Below are 26,052 nucleotides of genomic sequence, written 5' to 3' on the forward strand. Positions count from 1 at the left end.
AAATGATCTTCACATAGATCCAATGCTAGGCAAGACAGACAGTCACCCAGGTCCTCGACACTAGCCGGCTCAACTACGGCAACGCCCTCTACGCAGGAACAACAGCCAGACTCCAGGAGGACTTGTGCACATCCAGGCTGCTTCTGCGCACCTCATCCTCAACATCCCCTGTCTCAGCCACATGACCATCCACCTGAGATACCTACAATAGGCTCACTGTCAACTGCAGGATCACCTTCAGACTCCTCAGCCACACTCAGGAGGCACTCCACAACCCCAGCCCCAAAGATGAACATGGACGTCTCCCATCCAACACCCCATTGCCCCAACTCCATCCAGCCAACCTTGCCCTGGGCACCATTCATCACATCCACAGTACAACTGCATGCGGGAGATAGTTCGCCCACATCACCAAACAGACCTGATACTCCCTCCCTGGGCACCTCCACTTGACCCATGACCTCTACGTCTTAATAAAACTCTTCCAAAACTGTCTGTCCGAGCAGTATGGCAACCCCCCCCCCCTCAGCAGCTTGAAACCATCACAGGTGAGTTTGCACTCCATGTATGTATTTGATGATACATTGTGACCTATGTGTGTCCTCGACCAGGCTCAGATCCCAGTGTATGGATGGTTTGAGTTTGTTCCACACTCTGGCATACTTTGACATATCCCCACACGTATGTTGTTGACTCATGCAAAATGACTGCAACATCAATTTTCCTTGTGATTGTTTTGTTTATTTATCTGTCCTGTGCGTGAATCCTGAGTAAGTGATAAGTGCTGTACAAAAATGCCGGGAATCCAAAGTTCACAGAGGGAGATGTGATGCCTTTGTAGTGTAGTTCCTATTATCCCAATAGGCTCTGCGCATTGGAATAATATCTTCAATAGTATAGACCTAGGGCAGAGGTTAACTAGGTCTTCTACCGACGATATTAGACTTAAAGTTTTGTGTTTGCCAGCTAGCTCAGAGTTCACTAGAAACTTTCTCGAATAGGCAAGGAGGATTTTAACCTCCCTAGATAGACAAGAAGGGATTTCGTTTCTGACAACCATAGAACATGACAACTTTGCTCTCCCCTAATCAAGAGTGTATCTCTAGAGTCGTGTGAAAAAAAAGACAACTTATTTTACTCAGTCAGTTCAGTGTATTCTTAGTTTCACCAGATTGTAGAGAAAAGGAAGAGACGGGCGTGTTCAATAAGATGTTATTTATTGATCAGTCTCTTTTCTCATACAAGAGAAATGAATCGCTATTATTGCAATACTTGTAGTTAAGTAAAGTGCATACAGTAAAGACAGAATTATGAAATAATACTGTAAAAGCATTTATATGGTTTCTTAGCCATATGATACTTAAAATGGATAAAATAGATACATACATATATACATTTGACTAATCGTACTCAACTGGTGCTTCTAACCCCGCCTACCCCAGTGTACTTGACCTAAGCCTAATACGTGGGCGGGAGTAGATAAGTAGCAGTTTAAGTTAAGTTTGTTTTGCCAAGGGACTGACTTGAGAATTCTCTGCAAGGGGTTATTCAGTTCTGTACCTGAGATCTAGAATGGTGGAGGGCTGGTATCTCTTATCCCAGGTCTTGATATTCCAGCTGCCTGCGAGGGCTGCTTGGAAGCGCCGGAGCTGGATTTCTCAGCAGGAGAAAGGCAGCGTCTCGTTCTCAGCGCGTCAGGAAGGAGGGGCAGCGCCTGTGGGCTTCGCTCTCTGCTGGGCTCCTCGGCACGTCTCGCTGCTCCAATCTCGTCACCACCGCATGTGTTTGCTTAAGGCAATGTCGGTAATATTTATACCTGAAAGGTGCCGAGATTGACGTAAGGATGGACATATATATGTCAATAAGGATGTCATATGAACGGGTTCGTTCGCACATTCTTTTACTGAAGTTCTCGGTGAAATCAAAACAATGGCTATGGGAATTTCCCAGGTCGCTGTAGGTTTGATTTGTTTTGAGAACTCCGTATGCCTTATCAGGGGCTGGAGGAATATCGCTTGTCTAATTAGATGGCATGCGTTATGACCTAATCAGATAACGCGCTTCTGTGCCGTGGTGTGGCTTAATCAGATAACGGTTTTTGCACCGTTCGATGGATGCTAGTTAATTATTAACCAAACCAGGGTCAGGAATAGGGGAATCGATACAGTACCTATAGGAATACATCACACCCACTCCACGTAGACTATGTCCATATTTACAAATCTAGGCATAGTGAACCCAGTAGCGTTTGTGTATACCGTACCACCCCAAAATACATTCATATGTATTCTGAAAATTGGAATTATGAAATATACGAAACACAAGCACATGTACTATCACGTGTACTATATGTACAAGCAGTCTAATAATGCTAAACATATAACGCATATTTTAAAATTCAGCATGAATAAAATGCGAAAACCACACATGAAATGGCTCTTAATACCGAAAAAAAGTGCGAGACCATTTCATCACAATCATAAAGTTTTGTATGAGAGTGCTAGAGGATAGCTAATGTCTCGTGACTACCTAAAATAGAAATTCAGTTCTCTAAGAATAATGTCTACTTTAAGCAGAAGATAAGTGTCCCAAAAAATCGTAAATATTTTGGAATTGGGGAAAAAAGGTTCTTGCAGTCTGAACAAACTGATGAGAAAATTTTTCATATCGCTTTTTTTTTAAAGTTGAAGGCCAAATTCAGGATGTAGGGAACTCCGAGTGCCAATTTGCTCAAAGTTATTCCTGCTGCTCTGGTGAAAACATCATATCATTTAGACTGTTGAAAAAACTGTCAACAGCTTCTTGCGTAAGTTCCACTAACTCGGAAAAAGTTGTTACCATGCATTCATGAGCCTGAGCATGATTGCCTCCATTGATGTTTTGATCAGCATAGCTGACTGAAGGTCGTACCTGATCGATGCTGCTTTCATCTTGTACTTCACTACTCCTCAATCGTAGTGGTGAAGTCTCCACGAATGCCGTCATCAGGATTGGTAGCCGCTGGGGACAGCACAATGCATGAGCCGTTACCGGACCCAACAAGGTATCTGCGTCCATTGGCACATCCAATTGTAGTGCCAGACAGGTGTCCAACACGCATTCTTCGCCGCATAGCAAGCACCTTAATACAGGCATAACACAACTTTGCCACATTGGTCTAAATGAAAGAGACCAAGTCATGTTCAGGTCCCGAAGCCGTGCTAGTCCAAGGACTTTAGTTATGCGGTCCCGGTAGCCAAAGGCTAGGATCATTTCTTCCCTTGTCGCAGGTGTTTTGTCTGTGACATGGTTTGCCATAGCGAAATAACAGGATCAAAAATAGGAAGCCTGCCACTAGTCCCAAAAGGAGAGGAAGTCCGCTAAAAAAAAAATGGACAAAATCTGGAAAAATACCCAGGATGGCTTTGAATGGTGTTAAAGCTCCCGAAAACACTGTCTTAAATACACATAAGACACCACTGCTATCAGAAATATTTAAGATTTCGTTCAGTATATCTGCGAAATGTATGGGGGAATTAGTTGATAACAATGAATGAATCTCTGCCGTTGTCCTTGCAACTTGGAGATCATACGTTTCTTTTGATGACGTTAGCCTGGTCGGCGTCTGTAGGAGCACAGTCTTCATTCTGCTTAAAGTATCAATTCGAATAGAAGCAATTTTCAAATCTGGCCATAACCTTGCCCTCCCTGTCTGGAGAATCGTTAGGGAACAATACTCGTTCACAGCACATGACCTTCCTAGTCACGGTTATGAGATAAGGTTTTCCGGGCAGCAAACTACAACATCTGCGATCTACTATTAGAATGTAACTCCCGTTCGAGAGTCTCCTAAAGAATGGTTCTATTCGTGTTGCAGGTGTGCCTAGCTGGTAACATGAAAGGTTATTTGAAGTCCCTTCACAGGCTCCATGCAAACTAATACCCTGACACAGAAGTGTACCGCTTAGTGATCTTGCACAATTATCGCCACTGAGAAACACTTTCTGGCCTTTATTACTGACACATTCGTGTGTATAGGGCAAGTTCCATATTGACTTGATGTACCCTTTACCCAACCTTTCATACTGGCCTGCCTGTATATATTTTTGGCAGAATTGAAACTGGAAAGTAGTTATCGGAATATTTATTATTCCATGTATTATCCACTCAATGACAGGTCGTTCTGACATTGTCAATGGTAATCTCTCTAGTTTTTCAATGCTCAGAATTGTATAGTCAGCACCCTTCTGTGCCAAACTGATTTGTTTATCAGTAAGGTTAAAGATATTAAATAATGACGTTGTGTTGATTAAACGCCAAGGCACATAGCCAGAACGCAGATTTTGTAACGTCCAGCCAAGCTGTACAATAGAACGCAATTGGGACTGACCGTGTTGTAACATCAGTAAGTCTTGCGATATTATATCGATTGCTGAAGACACAATGCTGTCCAGAGAATATATTCTGGAGGACAGAGTCATTAACCCATTGTCCACCACAGAAAGTGATTTTTCCAAATTAATACGGTCAATCTCCCGTATTTTTTCTGCTGTCTCAATTTGAGTTACTTTCCAGACTTCGTTATAAGCTGCATATATAGAGGCCGCTGTTTGCGTGGTCCCATAATAAAATCACGCAAGTCAGCACCTTCTGTAAGTAAAGTTAGGTGTTGCTTAATTTCAGCCAGTGTGGACGTTTGTAGCCATTGAAGGCAGAGCTTGCCCACGCTGTAGGTGGTTACTATCCCTGGATGTTGTCTTTGGGAATATCTAGCGTCTGGCCTAGTCAATGTGAACCCCTGTATTTTGTTCAGGAATCTGTCTTGACAGTTATTTGTATCTGTGGGCCAGATCAACCATTTTTTCCATTCAGGATGTGTTCTATTTTGGTTTAATATATGGTTTACGTCTATCTCAACATCTATAGAGCTATTACTGTTCACTGTTGGCTTTGGAATAGACGGTTTGTTCAAATCTTTGATTTTGGCTAAGCCAAGACAGGTAGTTTGTTGAATAGTGTCGTTCAAAAATATAATTTGTTCTGGGATCATGCAAGCTCTAAACAATGATTCTATACCTTGTACTTGCCAATCTCTTGTACCCCAAACAGTTTTTGTTTCAATATTATTGTTCCAGAAATCAAAACCAAATGTATTCATTTGCTCAAAAAATGAATCTGAATATATCAATTTTGTGTTTGTAAGCATGGTCTTCATACCAGTCTTATTTGACAATTTGAAATAAAATGTTTCTGCATTACTTGTGTTAAACCCTGAAAAGTATGAATATGTATCATAAAATGTTTTCGAGCTATCTTTTGGAGGAGTAGCACAATGTTCCCATTGGTTATAATTTAAAACATTTCTAGGTTGTGCAGATTTATGTAGATAATGGTTACCATAGTGGTTGTAGCAGAACATCTGATCATTATTAGACGAACCCTGCAAATAATCATGTTCTGTGAATTTAGCAGACATCACAAGATCAGACATCATATCATTAATACTTTCAAAGTCCCAATCATCAGCAAATGTGCTTGGTTTTACAAAGTCACTCAATGAGATCTTGAATTGGTGTGGATACTTCAGGATTTCAACTGGACCATAGATTTCATAATCAGTTTTGTCCCATGCTACACCGCCAGGTATAGGATTGGCTGTGAAGTTCACTGAAGAAAGTTCTCTTTTCTCGATGTGTGAGGATGTGTGTGGTTTAAGGACCAAGTTGATTTTCTGGCTTGCTGTGTCCATTTTAGCATATTTTCCTTCAATGAAATGTCCCAAGCATAGTACCATGATGAGCCAAAGAATGAGGATAAATGCACCGAAGGTCACCCAAAATTCAATCCATGGAGAAATCAGATAGGTTTCTTTCAGCTGTTGAAAAAGTTCCTTAGCTTTATCTTTAAAAGTTTTTGTTGATGGCTGTTTCTTAGGTTCACTCAGATCTTCAGATGAATCATCGAAGTTGATGAAGTAGCCGGATGCTGTTCTGTCAATTGTTCCAATTGCTTTTGGATTTTGCTTTGTTTCATTAGCAAAGTCTGTAGTTACATCATCATAGGTTGTTGTTTCTTGATGAAAAGCTTTGATTTGGGTTTTAAGAGGTTCAAGTTCCATTGCTTTGTTGCATAGTCCTTGTTGTTTCACTGTAGATTTTCCAAATGTGATCAGTCTTTCAGTTTGAACCTCTGTATTTGTAGCAAACATTGGTGTTCTGCTACTTCTTGGGAGTCCACTTGGCCTACTGTTTGTTATCGGCCACATGATTGTGGTTTTACCAGGTCGATGGATATGACTCGGTTCTCCTTTTTACCAGCAAGAGGCGGTAGTACTACTGATCTTGTCCCGTTGATAGACAAGACAGGAACTGCTTTTCTGTAAGAAGGCCCAAATTCCTTCTTTACCGCGATCTTTTCTCTGACCAGATCCCCGACTTTTGGAATCCAGACAGGCCTTGCTGGGACAGGTGGTTTTTCTTCAGTGGTTGTTGGCTGTTGTTTCAACTTTATGTTGCTCAGGTCTTTTCTTGTTTCTTTTAAGTCCTGCAAAATAGCCAAACAATCTTTGATATCAAAGTTTTTGTTTTTAACCACTGAAGTCTGACTATCAAGATCTTGGATCATCATTCTAGTCCCGAACAATAGTTCGTACGGACTGAACCCTTTCAGAGAATTCCTTGGCAGGTTATTTAGACTACGTTGGACACTTATTAAATGTTTGACCCACCCAGCTCCCGAACCTAATACCTTTTCCGTTATAGATTGCTCTATGTCTTGGTTTTTTCTTTACACCATCCCGTATCCCTCAGGAAGGAAGTGAGAAGAGTCCCGCTATGCAATGCTCATTTGGCCATGCTTCCCCATAAGCTTGAGGGCTAAAGGGAATACATTAGTCAAAACGTAGCATGCTCCTAGCGTATATGCCATTATAGACTCGCAAATCCTTTTATAACAGTCCAGACGTCAGCCGAGCGCTGGGGTCTACATTATAAGTGAAAATTAGTCTTTTTATGTTAATATAACGTTTTTTCGTGATGGGTACTTTCTTATTGTTGTTATTTTTCTGGAGCGAAGTGCCATGGCAATAGTCCTCCTCGCTCGCCTCTGCGATCTCTATTGCAGTCTGGGCAGTTTTTTACAAAAATGTGATGATGCAGGCTCATGCCTGGCCACCAGTACACTGATTGTAATTCTTCCAGAGAATCTTTTTGCTTAAGGTGTCTGAGACCCTCACCCATATGTGCGTCTGCTATTAACAAGCCTCTCCTGTCCATGTTTGGAATTACTCTATCCCCCACTCCAGGGATTCGAGCAAAAGGGACTGAGTTTGCATCGATTATGTATGTATAATTGAGTGGATAATTGATCGGTAGCGCTGAGCAGTCGCCTTTTGATGACGTTTTCACCGCCAGCACAGTTTCACCGTCAATGTGTTTTACTGTACGCTTTTTTGTAGCTACGGAGGCCGGTTTAGTTGCTACCGCTGTGGCTGTCTCAGCCAATGAATTCCCTGCAACGTGAACGCCATCACGCTGATGACTCAGTGAATGTATCACGTGAGTTTTTGGTAGTTCTTTCTTTAAAAGAACGAATTGTTCCCAAAGCTCTTTCTGCTTTATTGTGGCACCTGTGTCATTTTTGTAACCGTTTTGAATCCATTTCTGCAAATCGTTATTGTATGATTTGACGCAGTAATACGAATCGCACACAATAAGTGTCGGGAATTCGCGATCGGCATTATCTAGCGCCATTTTTAATGCCATTATTTCAGTTTGTTGTTCTGAAATATTTTCCACTGAGTGTGTTTTTGTAAGTAGAGGTCTTAATTTGCCTCCGCGCCACACTTCTTTTACAATTTCGCATGTGGCGTTGTAAGCCAGCTCTCCCCAAACTGAGGGTTGAGCATGACCGTCTGTATATATTACACAGGCGTACTGTCGTAAAGGCAGAATGTCGATTGGCAGAGGGTATTCTCTCTCATATTCTAGATGTTTTAATGCTTTCATTTCTGGGTCAAAATAGTATTTTACTTTGTCTGTAGCAACAGAATTTACCCATTGTATCCATTCTGGATTTAGTGCAGTTGTCGGTAAATTACATGGTGTTGTTAATGCCTCAAAGGCTGATTCTGCTGTTCTGACTGTAACCTGTCTACCGTCTGCTTGGTATTTTTCTTTTGCTACAGCTGTTTGAACCGCATGAACAATCTTTTCCTTAATGCTGAACCTTTTTTCAGCTTCTGTGTACAAATGTGATTTGTACGCTATTGGTACCTTCTCTCCCTCATTAGAGGTCAGGTATGTGAATCCGCATCTTCCTGGGATGACTCGAATCACAAGGTTGCGTGTGTTGTCACGTGTTTGTAGTTTTGTTTTAACTAAAATGTCTGTTTGTAAAGATCTCAAAATTTCTGTGTGTTTTTGAGTCCAATTGATTCTTTTAAAATCTGGTTTTATTAGATCATAGAGAGGTTTAATTCTCTCTGCATAATTTATAATGTAAGTTCTTCCGAAATTTAGGAAGCCTAGAATTGATTGTAAGTTTTTCAGTGTTCTAGGTGCTTGGATTACAGCACATTTATCTAGGAAATTGTCGGCCAGGCTTTTGCCTTCACTTGATAGTTCATATCCTAAAAACAGGACTGTTAGATGGGCAATTCTTGACTTTTTAAAGTTGAATTTGTAACCCTCTGCTGCGAACCCAAGTATTATGGTGTTCACTCTCTTCAAGTGAGTATCCAAGTCATCATCTGTTAGATAGATGTCGTCGACATAAGATAATGCCTCGTCATCATATGTTTGTAGTAATTCTGTTACTCTCGCTGAGAATAATCCTGGGCTGTTTTTGAACCCCTGGGGCAAACGACAGAATTTTTTTTGCGTGCCATTTATTGAGAACGCCGTCAAATATCTGCTCTCTGGTGCTATATTTTGACAAAAGAATCCATTAGAAATGTCTAATGTGGTTTTGTATTTTTTGCGCACTATGTTATTCATTAGTGCAGCACTATGCGAGTTTTGTACTGCAAATGTTTTGCAACATGAGTTAAGGTGTCTGTAGTCCAAAACTAGACGATATGAATTGTCTGGTTTGGAGACAGGAAACAAAGGGTTGTTCATTTGTGAGGTGCAAGTTTCAATCACCCCCTGGTATTCAAGTTGATCTAGGATCTCTTTTACCTGTTTTTTAGCTTCTTGCTTAATCGGGTACTGCCTCTGTGCAGTAGGTTGTGATTTTAACTGATTTTAACTGGATTTTGTGAGGAGGAGAGTCCTCATCCCATCCCACATGATTTTTATATAAGGCAGGGGCTTGAGCTACTGCCCACTTTCTTGCAAGTGTATATTTTTTATGAATTGGAATAGGTTTGAGAAGGCAGGCATAATTATTTCTTCGCCATGTGGGCACTCCCTGACAAACTCTGGAGGCCAGTCTCGTTCAGCTAGAAGGATGTCATAGCCCTTGGAGAGATTATCCCAAAATAGACCCCTTATTTTTCTAGTCTTATCCCCCTCTATACGCAATGTTATTTCATATATTTTATGAGGTTTGCTAACTCTGGTATCTGCAGTTTCCACCTGAATGTATTCATTCGTGTCCACTGTCTCCAGATGATTCATAAGGACTTTGCGAGCTATGCTCACTTCTGCTGCGCTGTCAAGCATTGTCTGAGCCCATTTTCCGTCAGTATTCTCGGCATTGTTGATTACTTTAATACTGGCTACCTTCTTTTTTGGGAATTGTAATTTTTTATTCAGATGAGCAGGTTCTTTGTCTTTGGACTTGACGTGCTCTTCCCTGTGTTCTGATCGTCCTCTTCTTTCTGATTTCTGCGAGGAAGTCTGAAAAGATTGAGAGGGACGTGTATCAATATCTTGATATCTATCAGTTTTTTCTATATTATCCCTATTTCTAAGGTTGTATTTTTTCACAGAGGGCTCCCTTTGGGGAGACTTGCATCCTTGATCAGGAGATCTTTCTCTCCGCCGAGGAGACCTTCCTCTGGACTGGAATCTTTTTTCTTTAGGATTGGAGTGCTTATTTCCATCCCAGCTCTTTTTTTGAGTGTTTAAATTATTTTTTATAAATACCTTTTCAGGACTTTCAACTAGTTGGGGTTTCACTGGTATTCCACCCAAACTATCTCTTCCTAGTTCTTCATAGGATTTTTCTATGATTCTGGCAATTTCAGATGGTTGGTCTGCTATATTTGTCTCTTTTAACCTCTGGCGAATCGCCACATTTGCTGCTTCTCCCTTTATGTTGGCTAATAATATTGCAGAGACCTGCTTGAAATCTTTCAGTAGTTTCATACCGAGAGTTAAGGCGGGTTCTGGACCGTATTCATCTTGAATCTGTTTTAGCACATCTGGTATTACTGACATGGATGGTACACCATGTGTTTTTGTGTAAATGGAAGCAAAGACTGTTCCCCAAGTGTCACAGTCCTCCACATGTGGTGCGATTCCCATTGGAAGACAGATAGTCAGAATCCTATGTTTCTCAACAGGGGTGGTATCTGGAAACACCGCCTCTATTTGAGTGATTTTTTGTGCTAGCCAGAAAGGAATTTGTTCCCGTTTTGCGGGTACTTTACCTAGACAGGACTGTATGTTCTGTGGTGTAATTTTATTTGTGTTCCCCTGATGAGTGGTCAGCTGTGGAATTTTAATTGCTGGTTGGATTGTTGAAGTCCGCATTACATATTGGACTAATTGTCTATGTATTTTTATTAATTGTTTTAGCTGTGCTAAAAGATCTGGTGCAGGCACTTCTTCAATGTCTGGATGTGGTGTGTATCCGGCTAGGACCGGCCACGTTGCTCCTGGTCTGCCTAGTGGACCGAGCCTGGTGATGTGATTATTATGTTTTAGGGCGCCATTAAACAAGAGCAGGTGCTCTTGGAATTTGAGTGGTATTTCCACCTCCTCGAAAGGAGTGTACTCATTAGGAGGTTCCTCTATTTTGTAATAGTGGAAGTCCTTTGTTTCAGCGTTTGCTGCTGGAAAGTTTATCCATGAATAGAATACCTCTGTCTGCCAATATTCGTGTGCCTCAATTACGAATATGACTGTACCACCTCTTGGTGTCAGTCCATTTTCTATAAGTTTTAAGGTTATAGATTTTCTTATGTTGACCGGTATGAGTATTATATCCGGGTCATTTTGCAGCAGAGTATTGTCAGCTGCTAGGAGTTCAGTTGCTAATCTAGCTGTCTCCCTTTCTTCTTCAGTTTCTGACATACTATTGTCAAGAAGATTATTTTATTTATTTGCAGATCAGGTTTCTATGGAAACAAAGATTAAATGCACAATATTTTGGAACAGTGTATCCTTCAACGTTGAGTAAACCAAGAACCATACATAGGAGTTTCCTCCTGCGAGGTTTGGCGGATATGACCTTTCACCCACTCCAGACGTCTTTGGAGTATTATGAGAAAAAGGGTCTGTGTGAAAAAGCACGACTGAGTTACTGTAATGTCTTGCGTTAGTTTTATCGCCTATCCAAACGTTGGGCGCCATGTAGTGTAGTTCCTATTATCCCAATAGGCTCTGCGCATTGGAATAATATCTTCAATAGTATAGACCTAGGGCAGAGGTTAACTAGGTCTTCTACCGACGATATTAGACTTAAAGTTTTGTGTTTGCCAGCTAGCTCAGAGTTCACTAGAAATTTTCTCGAATAGGCAAGGAGGATTTTAACCTCCCTGGATAGACAAGAAGGGATTTAGTTTCTGACAACCATAGAACATGACAACTTTGCTCTCCCCTAATCAAGAGTGTATCTCTAGAGTTGTGTGAAAACAAAAGACAACTTATTTTACTCAGTCAGTTCAGTGCATTCTTAGTTTCACCAGATTGTAGAGAAAAGGAAGAGACGGGCGTGTTCAATAAGATGTTATTTATTGATCAGTCTCTTTTCTCATACAAGAGAAATGAATCGCTATCATTGCAATACTTGTAGTTAAGTAAAGTGCATACAGTAAAGACAGAATTATGAAATAATACTGTAAAAGCATTTATATGGTTTCTTAGCCATATGATACTTAAAATGGATAAAATAGATACATACATATATACATTTGACTAATCGTACTCAACTGGTGCTTCTAACCCCGCCTACCCCAGTGTACTTGACCTAAGCCTAATACGTGGGCGGGAGTAGATAAGTAGCAGTTTAAGTTAAGTTTGTTTTGCCAAGGGACTGACTCGAGAATTCTCTGCAAGGGGTTATTCAGTTCTGTACCTGAGATCTAGAATGGTGGAGGGCTGGTATCTCTTATCCCAGGTCTTGATATTCCAGCTGCCTTCGAGGGCTGCTTGGAAGCGCCGGAGCTGGATTTCTCAGCAGGAGAAAGGCAGCGTCTCGTTCTCAGCGCGTCAGGAAGGAGGGGCAGCGCCTGTGGGCTTCGCTCTCTGCTGGGCTCCTCGGCACGTCTCGCTGCTCCAATCTCGTCACCACCGCATGTGTTTGCTTAAGGCAATGTCGGTAATATTTATACCTGAAAGGTGCCGAGATTGACGTAAGGATGGACATATATACGTCAATAAGGATGTCATATGAACGGGTTCGTTCGCACATTCTTTTACTGAAGTTCTCGGTGAAATCAAAACAATGGCTATGGGAATTTCCCAGGTCGCTGTAGGTTTGATTTGTTTTGAGAACTCCGTATGCCTTATCAGGGGCTGGAGGAATATCGCTTGTCTAATTAGATGGCATGCGTTATGACCTAATCAGATAACGCGCTTCTGTGCCGTGGTGTGGCTTAATCAGATAATGGTTTTTGCACCGTTGGATGGCTGCTAGTTAATTATTAACCAAACCAGTGTCAGGAATAGGGGAATCGATACAGTACCTATAGGAATACATCACACCTTGTTGTTTGAGTCAACAGAGTCCAGACCACAGTGCTTGGCATCATTGTTCAGACTGCAACCAGCAAGTCCATGTGGGAGAGTAGGACAGTCAATGAGGTGATGCTGTTGCACACAAGGTCAAGGTGCCAGACCAGGTGACCTGGGAGATGCGCATGGCCCACTGCCTCTCACCGTCTTTTCCGACAACGACCCACCTTCCTTGAGGAACCCTCATATGCAGGCCTTGACGATGCATGGGACGCTCCGTCTGACGATTCCTCCTCCTCCTCCCTCCCTGTGCCTGTTGGCGATCTTCGCCTAGAAGTGTCTTGCCTGGTGACACAGGGAGGGTGCTCCATGTTGTCTGCGATCCGACGGAGTGAATGGCTTATGTCCCTTTGCACCGCCAGGAGCTCAGTCAGTCTTGCCTCCATCCGTCCTTGGTGTTCTTGTTGACTGGTGTGTTGCTCAGCCTGCAGGTTTTTGATCTCAGTGAGGGTCCCCACTACCTGGCTGAACTCCTTGGTGTCCCACGGGTATGCCTCCATGATGTTACGTAGTTCAGACATACTGGGCCCTACAGCTGGCTGGTCAGGTTCTCGCCTCCACCTGCCGCCACTCCCACCACCCCTGCCCACACGAGCCTGGCCTGCCGTTGTAGGCACATCGGGTCGACGGGACCCCTGAGGGATGGCCGTGGTGGTGTTGTCTGCCACCTCCTGGGTGCCCGGCGAACCTTGTCCCTCATTGTCAGACTGGCTCAGTTGTTGACTGTGGGCTGCTGGGACGTGACAGGAATGGTGGTGGTGGTTGGTGCAGATGTTCCTGATCCAGGTGCTGCACGGGTTTGGGCACCAGAGGTGCCAGGTTGGTCGGGGTCATCCGTGGAGTGGTGAGAGGCGTCGCTGTCGGCACATTGCTGGAGTTGCATCACTGCCGCAATGCACCTCCAGCAATGCTCTGTGGGACCCTATCTGCACAATGCTGTGTCAATCCTTACGCCTGCTTCAAGCATTCGCTGGGTTTTGACGCAACATGTGCTTAAAAATGTTTGAGTGAAATCTTGTAGATTTCACTCAGCCACTTTTGGGAGGCGTTGCAGCGCCGGAACGCCCAACCACCCCTCCCCTGGGCCAGGACAACTACTTCTGGCGTAGGGCTTTAGAACTTGACACATCTCCCAGATGCGTCACCTTGTAAACACACAGCACCATGGCGGCACTTTTGTGCGGCCACTGCGTCACAAAGGTGACACAGCGATGGTGCGAAAGAAGCACAAGGGGCTTGTGAATCTGAAACATGCATTTTTAGCTTGGATGCTACAGCAGATCTGTATTGGTTTTGTTGTGTTACATGACCATTGTGACAGTGGGGCACTCCATTGCCTGTCCCAGGAGAGTATATTTGTGTAAGGGGTGTATGTGACAGTCCGTGCTGGTAGTTGCAGTCTTATTTGGAACTGGGCCTCCCTCGTGGTGTGGCTGTCCCCCCATGGAGCATGGTGCCATGACAGTGGTTGTGAGTTCCTGTCCAAGAGATCTGACCTTTTTATCCTGGTGTTTGTGTTTGCACTGGTCACAGGGGGCCTTGCGCTGCCTACACCAGGGCTCAGTGTCAGCTATCTTGTCAGTACTTTCCCACTCCCTGTGCATTGAGCATGGTGCATGGGCCATATGGGATGAGAGCAATAGGGCATGGGCGTCTACAGAAATGTTTCTAGGGGTGTGCACATTTTTAACTTCATCACCATCCCCCTTGCACCCTTCTCCCCACTGCCTTGCACACTTCTTGCCCTCCCCCTTGCACCCTTCTCCCCCTCCCCCTTGCACCCTTCTCCCCCTCCCCCTTGCACCCATCTCCCCCTCCCCCTTGTACCCTGCTCCACCTCCGCCTTGAACCCTTTTCTACCTTGCACCCTTCTCCCCTCCTCTTGTACCCTTCTCCCCCTCCACTTGTACCCTTCTCCCCCTCCCCCTTGTACCCTTCTCCCCCTCCCCCTTGCACCCTTCTCTACCTTGCACCCTTCTCCCCTCCGCCTTGCACCCTTCTCGCCCTCTGCCTTGCACCCTTCTCGTCCACCCCCTTGCACACTTTCCACACAATGGAGGGGGCTGCTACCTGGAACAATGGCACCATTCCAAAAGCATGGTGGACTAGGGCCGCCCTGACTGGGCCCACCCCAGACACACTGGCGATCCAGGTTGGGGCAAGAACCACCTTAACCCCCCACTGCAGACGCCCATGCAATTGGGTCTGATTTGGAGTCCCACAATGCATTTTGTGACAGCCACCCTCCCAGCATACCGGACGCCCATTTTCGGGTCTGTGCTTCCTGTAGCATTCCTGTAGTTAGTGGCATTAGTGATGTTTTTGGATGTAGTTGTGGGCGGGGGGCGCTTGTGGGTTGGTGCGGGCATTTTTTGTACTCGGGGTGTGGATGCCATTACCCTCATGTTACATGAGTTGTTTGTGTACTCACCAGGCTCTACAACTCTTTCAATTCCATGTACTCCCACCGGTGGTAGCAGGGCCATCACCTTCTCCTCCCAGGGCTGGTACTGTACTGGTCTGCGGGGACCACCACCTCCAGTGTGCTGGCTCTGTGCGTATTCGTCGTCCATTTTCCTCTTGATCATCCTCCGCAGATCATACCACCTGGCCTGGCACTCCTTCCTTGTGCGTCTGATGGGTGCAACAGCATTCACCCTATTGACTGTCCTCTCCCACAGGTGTGTTTTCTCAGCTATGCTGGTCCGTCTGACCAATGCTCCAAACAGCTGTGGCTCGACTCTGATAACTTCATCTACAAGGATCTCCATCTCTTCCTTTCTGAACTTTGGATTCTTCTGTGTGGACATAGTGTGGGGTGACGGTGTGTATGGATGTGGGTGTGTGGGTCTGAATGTGAAGGGGGGTGTGGGTCTGAATGTGATTGAGGGTATGTGTGAAGGTAGATGTGTGCAGTTGGTGGTATGTTGTCTGTGTGTCTTGCTAATTGTGCCTGTTGCAAAGGATCATGGTTTTTGTGTGTGGGCCCTTTTTTTCCGTCCATTTGTGGGTGGGACTTTGTTTGAATTTTTGGTGGGTGTGTTATAAGGGGTGTTTCTAAGTTAGCCCCTCTGTTTGCCTGTTTGGATCAGGCCAGGACATTCATTTCCATGGTTTGTACACTGGAGTTGTGTTTTGTGGTGTTGTGTGAGTCGTTTTCACCCTCCTTGTGCTGTTTTACAGTGTCCGCATGGTTCAGTACGGCTCGTTTACTTGTATTTGCTTCTGTTTATTTGTGTGTGCAACGCGACGTTCTCACGGTACGAGTCGTTTTCTACCTCCTTGTGCTGTCTTTAGGGGTTCGCGTGCGCTTCGTTCGGAGGGGTTGTCTCATATTTGATTTTGTGGCTCGCTCATATGTGATGTTTTTACGGGGTTCACGTGCGATTCGTTCAGGGGGTTCGTCTCGTATTTGATTTGGTGGCTTGCTCATACGCGTCGTTTTTACGGGGTTCGCAACGCGTGCGCTTTGTTCAAGGGGGTTTGTCTCGTATTAAATGTTGTGGCTCGCTCATACGCGACGTTTTTGCGGGGTTCGCGTTCGCTTCGTTCAGTGTGGGGTCGTCTCGTATTTCATTTTGTGGCTCGCTCATACGCAAAGTTTTCCGTACGTATCGCATTCTGAATCCCCGGTCTGGATTGTACTTGTAGGGTCGTACAGCATGTTTACGATTGGTGCGGTTCACTTTCAGGGTCCGTTTCGTACGGATTTTCCCTTGCTTTTCATACGGTTCGCAAAGATTCGAACGTATTTTTTACCTACAGAGCGCGATTCGGACGGATTTGTGCAATTCGTACGGAAACGGTTACGAATTCGAATCGTCGTACGGAATAGTTTCCCGAATCAGAATCGACCCCAAAATGAATATATATTTAAAATATAAATAGAAATGAAAAGCAAATTAAAGAAAGTAAGGAAAAGTGTTAGATAGCGTAGGGGTAAACATTACGATTCCAACTCCAGAGTGTGCAACAGTAGGAAAAGTGTTGGATAGCGTAGGGGTAAAAATTACTATTCCAACTCCAGAGAGTGCAACAGTAGGGAAAGTGTTGGATAGCGTAGGGGTAAAAATTACTATTCCAACTCCAGAGAGTGCAACAGTAGGGAAAGTGTTGGATAGTGTAGAAGTTAAAAACAACATACATAAAAATAATTAAAACATTAAAAAATATAAATTAATTAATTATTAAACAACTTTAAACTATTTAAACATACCCTAAAACAATTAAAAACATAATTACCATTGAATAATTAATTAACAATAAATTAATAACAAATACCAATAAATAAAAATGTATTAATATTAATTAACAATTAAAAATGATATTAAAATAACATAATAACAAGAACATATTAATTATAAAAAATAATTACGAATTAACAAACAGTAACAGTTAAATAATGTTGCATACCCAAAAAACATTAATAATTACAATTAATTACCAATTAATAAAAAGTAATTACCAATTAATACACATGAATTACCAATTATTAAAAATTAATTACCAATTAATAAATATTTATTTCAAATTAATAATTAATTAACAATAATATAATTATCAATACCAATTAATACAAATAAATTATTAATTAATTACATTTAAATTACTTCAAACCCTAATCCCCTATAAATAAACAACCCGCTACAGAACTTAAACAATAACATTAATTAAATGTATCTATAATTAATAAAATTGAATAATTAATTTACTATATTAAAATATACATATAAAATTATTAACAAAATACATGAAAATAATACAAATATCAATATTAGTAACATTAATATATTTGGTATCGATATTACTAAGTTTGATATGAAAAACATCAATATTACTTACCTTAAGGTCGATATTCTGTCCATCGAAATTATTGAGATCGATATTTTATACCATCGAAATTAAAACATCGATATTATTGTATATCGATACTTTAATTTCGATATTTTGGCCACTTACTGCTCTAACAGAAGCAACTTCAACTAAAAAATGGCCCTGAGGGGGCGTGGTCTGGCCAGGGAGGAAGATAGGTGCTTAGAAGAGGAGCTCCGCTTCAAATGGAAACCCTAACGTAAGAGCCACTTCTTTCAACATGAATGGGACTGCTATAGCGCGTGTATTTGCAGAGTCCAGAGTAGCGGCATCGATTGGAGTGGTTTTCGCGGCAATGTCAACCCTTCCTGAATTTTATTTCCCCCGCTGAAATAGCCGCCTGACAGACGTGTGCTGGGCCCTGCTCCGCAACTGCAATTACCGGCCCTCGTGTGAATGGTGTGCGCCGTGAATCGCCTCACGGAAAGGCTTCCTGCTGACATGAGCACCGGAATGAGGAGACCACGTCTTTAACCACGAGGCAACTGCAGATGGTGAGCTCTCCTGTTATTTCTAAAGCCTTTCAACCTCTGCCTGGAACATTGTGCCTCGTATACCATTCTAGAGTGTATATTGATAGCCCCAATAACTAACGATTCGGCCTCATTGTAAAGAAATGAGAGGCTGCTTGCTTCAACCTGGAAGTAGGGGATACCTCTGGTCTTTTTCAATAAACATTAAAACAAAGACTGTACATAAATATTTTAGGAAGCAGTCAAATATCCTTCACTTCTACAACATACTGCAAAGGTCAAACAAGTCGCCTCAAGCCACAATACATGAAAATTAGTGGCTGTAGGAGGGCTGTGTGGTATGCACAGAGCCAAAAATTCAGTCATAAAAGAGTTGGAATATGCTCTTTACAGAGGGTACATTACAGCTCATGGCAAGGCCGTTAATAACCAGTAACAGGATGTCTCTTCAGTGATATTCACCTCTATTACTCGGAAACTAAGGAGTAAATACTTAATGCAACAACATTATCTTCCGATCAAATGAGAGCTTTCTACGTTCAGGTTGCAGCAATTGTGCTTAAAGCGCCACAACTCAACTTTATTACCTAATGATGTATACTCCACATTACCTCCACATCTGCATCTGGTAGTGTGAGTTCGCTATGCTGTGGGCTTATGACGTCATCACTGTCACCTCATAAGGATGTTCATTTGCCAGCGCTTATTTAGGCTCATAGCTTGAGGTGAATTTATTATATAAAAAGAATAGCGCGGTATAAGAGAAGCTAACTTTGAAATATTTATCTTGAGCCTGAAATGTGAGAGTCCCTCCTGAATTAAATGTGGTAAATTATAAAGCCTCAGCATTGTCACTTCTGCTATAGCGGTTTCAGAATATTCTGACTGGCATTTTCTGAAGAGAAGTGACTCTCGAATTACTACTTTGGGGTCGATTCCCATGTCGGAAGGACCTGAGTCCATCCGACATGCTGTCGTTGGTTACAGCCCTGCTAGTATGATGCAACGCATGCATTCTGACCGGAATGCATGCCTGCATTGCTGAAAGCAGGGGTGCAGTTCATCCCTGCACCCTGTGGCCGGCACCCCATGGTGCCTGCCACCGGGTGCAGGGATCAACGGAGGGGCCCCATGGGTGCCCCCAGGCTGCCATCCGGCAGCCTCACACCCATGGGGGCCGTGCAGGGGGCCCCCAGAGAGAGCTTCTGACTGCCTTTTCGTGCTGGACACACCGGCACGAAAAGGCAGTGAAAAGCTGCCATTGTACTCTCTCAGTCGTAAAGCTTCGACCTGAGGAGTAATTAGTGATTTCCGGACTGCGGACAGGCTCTCCGAGCCTGTAATCCGCAATCCGGAAATCCAAGTCGGATTCCTTTCCGACCGAGCTCGGTTTGAAATGAATCCGGCCGGCACTGACCGATTCGGTCGGACGGGCTCCGAACATGGTTCAGAGCCCTTCCGGCCGAAATCGGAATTGGCCCCTTTGTATTAAGTGAATATATCTCTGACTTCTCTAATTGCATTACCCTAATTTGTGTGCTTTAGTCACTGTTACAAGCAGGATAAGAGGTCTTGGTCTGCTACTAATAACATTCTACTAATATATAACAGTCAATTTTGAAATGCCTAACCCTAAGAGTGAAAATAAAACTACCAAGAAACATCTCTTCGCTGAAGTTCTTAAACAACCACTAAGTGTTGCAACGAAAGGCTCAGTCCTATCAGTATCTAACTCGTCTATGTCCACTACCGCTACAGTGTCAGAAGCCACGATGGATCGTATTTTGCAGGAAATATCAGCTATCAGCTGCTGCTTAACGGATATGGATATTAATATTTCTTCTCTAGCAGCAGAAACTAAATCCATTAGAACTGAGAGTGTGTAATTTAATACTAAGACGGATGAACTTGACCAACGTCTGTTAGCGGTAGAATCCAAGCTTGCCTCCCCTCAAAACAAAGAGCAGGATCTCCTATTCCTTCGTAGTAAGCTAGTTGATCTTGAGGACTGCAGCCGAAGAGATAACATCAGTGTTTTTGGTTTTCCTGAAAAGGTTGAAGATCAGAATGCCAGACTTTTACTTCTGGGTCTCTCCTTTAGCCTTCCGCTAGAAATTCAATGTGCACATCGATTAGGTGCTCTGCCCATTCATTGCCTTAGATTCTCGACCACGACCCTTCATTGCTTGCTTCTTAAGGCATGAGCAATTACGGCAAATATTATCAGCAGCGTGTCGAAAAGGCTCATACATCTATAAAGGCCAAGAAATCCGCATTGCAGCTGACTTTTTGCAAGAAACTAATGAAAGGAGGAAGGCTTTCCTCTCTATGAGACCACAGTTGTGGAAAAAGGGATATTAAATATGGCTTGTTTGATCCTGCTCGTTTTCGTATTACTAAAAATGGCGAATTCAAAGACTTACAACACTTTAGGAACAAAACACTCAGGACACGGATGTACAGTATGCCCCCATTGATCAGTCTTCCCTTAGCTCTCAACATCCTCCTCAATTGTCAGACACTTGGAGTTATAACCCTAGCGAAGCTCGTTATCGAAGCAAAGATATTGAAAGATCAATCCCCAGCCAGGAGGATAACATTTCTGCCCTTCAGTCAGTATCCTCCTTTGCACAAGACCTGAATAGGGACACATCTCAATCTCCTTTAAAATCTACTTGGGATGAAGAATGACCCTCATAATCTTTACATCTTATCGCAGGATTGGTTGATGGTACATATTCCTCTTATGGCTTTCTTCTATCTCCTCACAAAAGAGATTGCCTACTGCAAGGGGAGCTCTCTGCCTTATTCATACAACTGTTTCTTTACTTAATATGGTTATACAATTGTTTACTATCTATCACTTATTTATTTAATGTAATGTTAAATTTCGTCTTGCGTAATATTTATTCAATATGGTAGGCTATTTTCCGACTTGCTGTTTAACTTTTCAAGTGTAAATGTATTCAATCCTCTTTAGAGTTCATCTCATGTAAAGGGAACGTCTTTGCTTTATATGTATATTTGTTTCTTAATTCGTTTTTTTTAAAAGAATCCCGAGATTACTTATTATGTACTATTTCTTGTATTGTATCAACAGATCTTTGCTTTGCATAATATCTTATATATCTGTTATTTATTGCCCTAATTTATTTGCTCATTTATCCCTTAGTTTCCAATATGCAATCTAGTTACTCTTATTTATAACTTACAAGCATAGAGATTTCACTATTTCCAACTGCAATGACATCTTCAAGATTATCTTTTCACTAACGAAGACTCTGTAACTTCCAGTAGGACTGTCTGTCTGCGGCTAAATCCACTATCAGGGGTCAACTAATGCGTGATGCAGCGCTGGCTAATAAGCAAATTGCTGCACGACAAATGGAGCTGGAAAGCGACATTCATTCTCTTTCTCAGTTATACACATCTACCCCAACCATACAAAACTGAAAATCACTAGAGCAAGCATGTATGGCTCTAAACAATCTTTTTACTTCTAAAGCGGAATATGCTCAGCAGAGGATGAAGGGGCGACATTATGTGAAGGAGGAGAAGGCAGGAGGATTGTTGGCGGCACAGCTAAGTCAAAGGGAGGCAGCCATGGCCATTCCAGCTATTCGATCATCGCATGGAGATATGCTCTCAAGACCACAAGAGATTGTTAACGCATTTGCCTCCTTTTACCAATCCCTTCATACTCCAGGCAATCAAATAGACTTAGGAAAAATTTCTTCCTTTCTCGTCGGCTTGGTCTTTCCCGTCTTTCTGATGAGGGTAGAGCCTTGCTTGAAGGAGAAATCACTAGGGATGAGATTTCTAGAGCCATAACTGCCCTACCTTATCACAAAGCTCCTGGTGAAGATGGATTCCCTCCTGAATATTATTGATGAACAGGGCACAATGTTATTGACACACTATATGCTGCATATCAGGAGGCGGATAATGAGTCTTCACTGGGACCACTGTCTTAACAAAGCAGGTATAGCTGTGTTACCCAAATTTACAAAGGATCCTCTACTATGCAGTAGTTATAGTCCCATCTCTTTATTAAATTGTGAAATCAAGATCTTAGCCAACATCCTAGCATCTCGCCTCCATAAAGTCTTACCTTCCTTAATACACCAGACAGAGGTGGGCTTTGTCCCGGGGCGTTCTTCCTGAAACCACCTACGTACATTAGCCCATACACTATGGTCTGCTACACATCTTTCAGAGGATGCACTCTCCCTGGACGCAGAAAAAGCATTTGATCACATTGAATGGGAGTACCTCTTTACCGTAATGCAACGATTAGGGCTAGCAGATCAATTTATAAACAAAGTACGCTTGTTATATGACAATCCTTCTGCTCAGGGGAATTGCGGGGGTTTTTATCTGATATTTTTCCGATTCAGAAAGGTACGCACCGGGGATGCCCTCTGTCACCCCTTCTTTTCCTTTTGGCAATGGAGCCACTAGCTGCCATGATTCGCCAATCTGTTGAAATCACAGGAGTCCGTCTTCAAATTGGATACTCTAAAATGTATTTCTATGCAGATGATATCCTACTTACCCTTACAAGTCTTCCCCTCTCTCTTCCATCCCTTCTTAAAATTATTGACAAATTCTCCTCCTTTTGAGGTTATAAAATTAAGTGGGATAAGAGTGAAGCTTTACCCAACTCTGATGGAACCACACTGGCAGCTATATGTGGTTTTCCTTTTCATTGGCAGTCCTCATGCCTTAAGTACCTGAGATTTTTTTGTCAATAAGGGCTTGGACAATATAGTCACTGATAATTTAACTCCTTTACTTTCTCAAATGCAGCACAACTTCTACAAATGGAAAATCTTGGGATTATCTCTCTAGGGTAGAGTCCAAGCTATCAAAATGGTCACTCTCCCACGTTTCATCTGTATTTTAGGCATGCTCCCCCTTCAGATTCCTTTAACTATGCTCCGATCAATTGATTCCAAAATTAAGACTTTCATTAGGGGATCTGCTAGGCCTCGCCTTGCAATGGCAAAATGAAACGCCCACCAATTATATGGAGGAATGGGTCTACCATCCATTGAACACTATTCCTTAGCGTTACACATTTCGCAATTCTCTTATTTTCTGCCAGGGCTTAAAGACATTCCACAATCGGTTCATATTGAACATTATTTATTATCTATGGGTTCAGACCTCTCTCCTCTGTATTGCAGCACCACTAGTCGCTATGATCCTAAAAACCCAATTTTGTCCGCTATGCATAAATCTTGGTAAAAAGGGCATCGTTTATTTGACTCAAATGCTCGTATTCATGTTAAGGCTCCCCCGTGGAACAACTCAGGTATACGTATTGATGGCCGCATGCTTTCCTGGCCTTTGTGGCAAACAGCAGGCATCTATTCCCCAGATCAGCTTCTTCATAGCAGAGAATTCAAACCCTTCTCACAATTGAGGGAGGAATTTGATGTTCCTATACATCATTCTACCAAATATCTACAACTTCAAAAAAGTCTGAAGAGACATTTGGGATCGCCCCCATGGTTACTTCAAACATCTCCACTTCTGCCCAGGTCAAACCTGATTTCTGTATCTGACCCATGCTCCATCAGGGTCAGGCTTAACTTGCTCTGAGGTCTCGGTCAAGCACAACCAGCCGACTGCAGTTGGTGCTTACCACTTTTTTTTGCTTTATTTACAGTTAAAACTTTAAAAATTATTATCTCTCTTTCCCTTTGTCTTTTTCTGTAGTCTTTGTGTCAGTTTTTCAAATTAATTAATTCTCTATTTCTGTAAAATGAAGTGGGATTTTTATTGTGTTTTGTTGTCAACTTTTGAATTGTTAAATGCTTTACACATTTTCTTAAGTTAAGCCTCCCTCCTCTCTGCTCTGTGTCATAGCTTTAAGGAGATGAGATCAGGTTTAAATTATAGAAGCCTTTACTAAAGCCTAGCAAGAATAGTGACATTATTACTTGTGGTGGAATACCATCCATCGTCACCAAATAATCCACATTCTCACTTTCTATATATGGGTGTTCGAGTTATGATGTGCATGGCTGTTGTACTGAATGCAAAATATGTTTTCGTCTGGATGAAAAATTATTCCCAATTTTCCCTTTGGGAGATCATGACTCCAACACTGAATCTACCCCATTCACAGTTCCCAGGCTCCAGTCTCAACCCAGCCCTTCTCTGCTTGTACATGGAGCTGCTATATGAAAAACTTCCTGGGTAGTTCATCTGATGCTCCAATTTACTGATGGCACCCACCTCTACATCAAATCAGTTGTAATGACGACATCACCCCTCTTCCATATTCACTTAACGAAATCCAGCACTGGATCTCCTTTTCATCATCCCCGTGTATTTTCTCCTCCAGAATGGCTTGACCCTTTCGCCTCCATATGTGCCTCTTCTGTGATTATTAAAAATGCAAAATTCTATGGCTTTCTCCCGGACCTCAAACCGAAGCCTTAAAATGAAGAATATGGCTCCTTCGCACAATACCCGTTATGCTTCTAAAAGACGCCTAAACTGCTTTTGCTGATCAGGGAACTCACCGGCTAATCCCTGCAACGTTTCTGCTGCTGAATCCCTTTTGGCCATTGTTGGACCTCGCGGTACCCGCTGCGCGGGTCCCGCATCGCCCGTTCTGCTGGGTGTCCCTGCTGAGGAGTAGGACCTTCGCTGGAGTTTCGTGTGGGCCACAGGGCGGGAGAAGAATATTCTTTCAGGGCTGCGAGCGCCAGGTGAGGGTCAGGGACTCCATTTCCCAGGAGTCCCTGTGTTGCCATCACCTGCACCTGGACACTCTCCCTGGTTGCCCCGCCCCCGACCGCCGAGCTAAAGCTGCCGCTTGCCAAGGAAGTTTGGGAGACGCCTAAACTGCTTTTGCTGATCAGGGAACTCACCGGCTAATCCCTGCAACGTTTCTGCTGCTGAATCCCTTTTGGCCATTGTTGGACCTCGCGGTACCCGCTGCGCGGGTCCCGCATCGCCCGTTCTGCTGGGTGTCCCTGCTGAGGAGTAGGACCTTCGCTGGAGTTTCGTGTGGGCCACAGGGCGGGAGAAGAATATTCTTTCAGGGCTGCGAGCGCCAGGTGAGGGTCAGGGACTCCATTTCCCAGGAGTCCCTGTGTTGCCATCACCTGCACCTGGACGCTCTCCCTGGTTGCCCCGCCCCCAACCGCCTCATCACCTCATTAGGAAGGGCGGACCCCCGCTACGCGGGACGCGCGCGGGACGCCCGGGGCTAAGCCCGGGCAAAGGGCGGGCCGTCTGAGGCCGTCTGAGGTCGGCCAAGGTCGGGTTGGGCCAGGGATTCTGCCCTACTTGTCCCTAAGCCCACTACCGGATACAGTGCTCCTGAAAATTCGAACACGAGGTAAACAAACATCTTTTATTTTTTGTGTGAGCCAAGATTTGCATTAAGTTCTACATTCAACTGTATAAATGCCTGGAAAAAAGTTAACCCCAGTTACAAACACCATGGAGAACTACCTTGTCCAAGTTGTGGCGAAAATCAATAGCGAGAGAAGGTCTTCTTTGGGACTAGACTCACCTACACAATCTCCATTGGCAGACAAAGAGACAGAGGATTCTTTTGCTCTGCTAAATAGCAGTCCCTCTGGTGTGACACATGATTCTCTTCAGGACACAGTTACTATTCAGCCCAGTGGCATAGTGGCTAGTACTGAAGAAAACAGTGACAATGAAGTAGTGACTGTGACCCCCATAAATAGTGAGTCCACCATCTTCACTGCTGTCCCTATTCCTGCACCGAGGGTTACAGGGGGCAAAAGAAAAGTCATACAAAAACGGGGGGGATTAAGGTCAGCTAAAAATAA

Source organism: Lissotriton helveticus, chromosome 5_1, assembly GCF_964261635.1.
Source record: "Lissotriton helveticus chromosome 5_1, aLisHel1.1, whole genome shotgun sequence".
Lineage (NCBI taxonomy): Eukaryota > Metazoa > Chordata > Amphibia > Caudata > Salamandridae > Lissotriton > Lissotriton helveticus.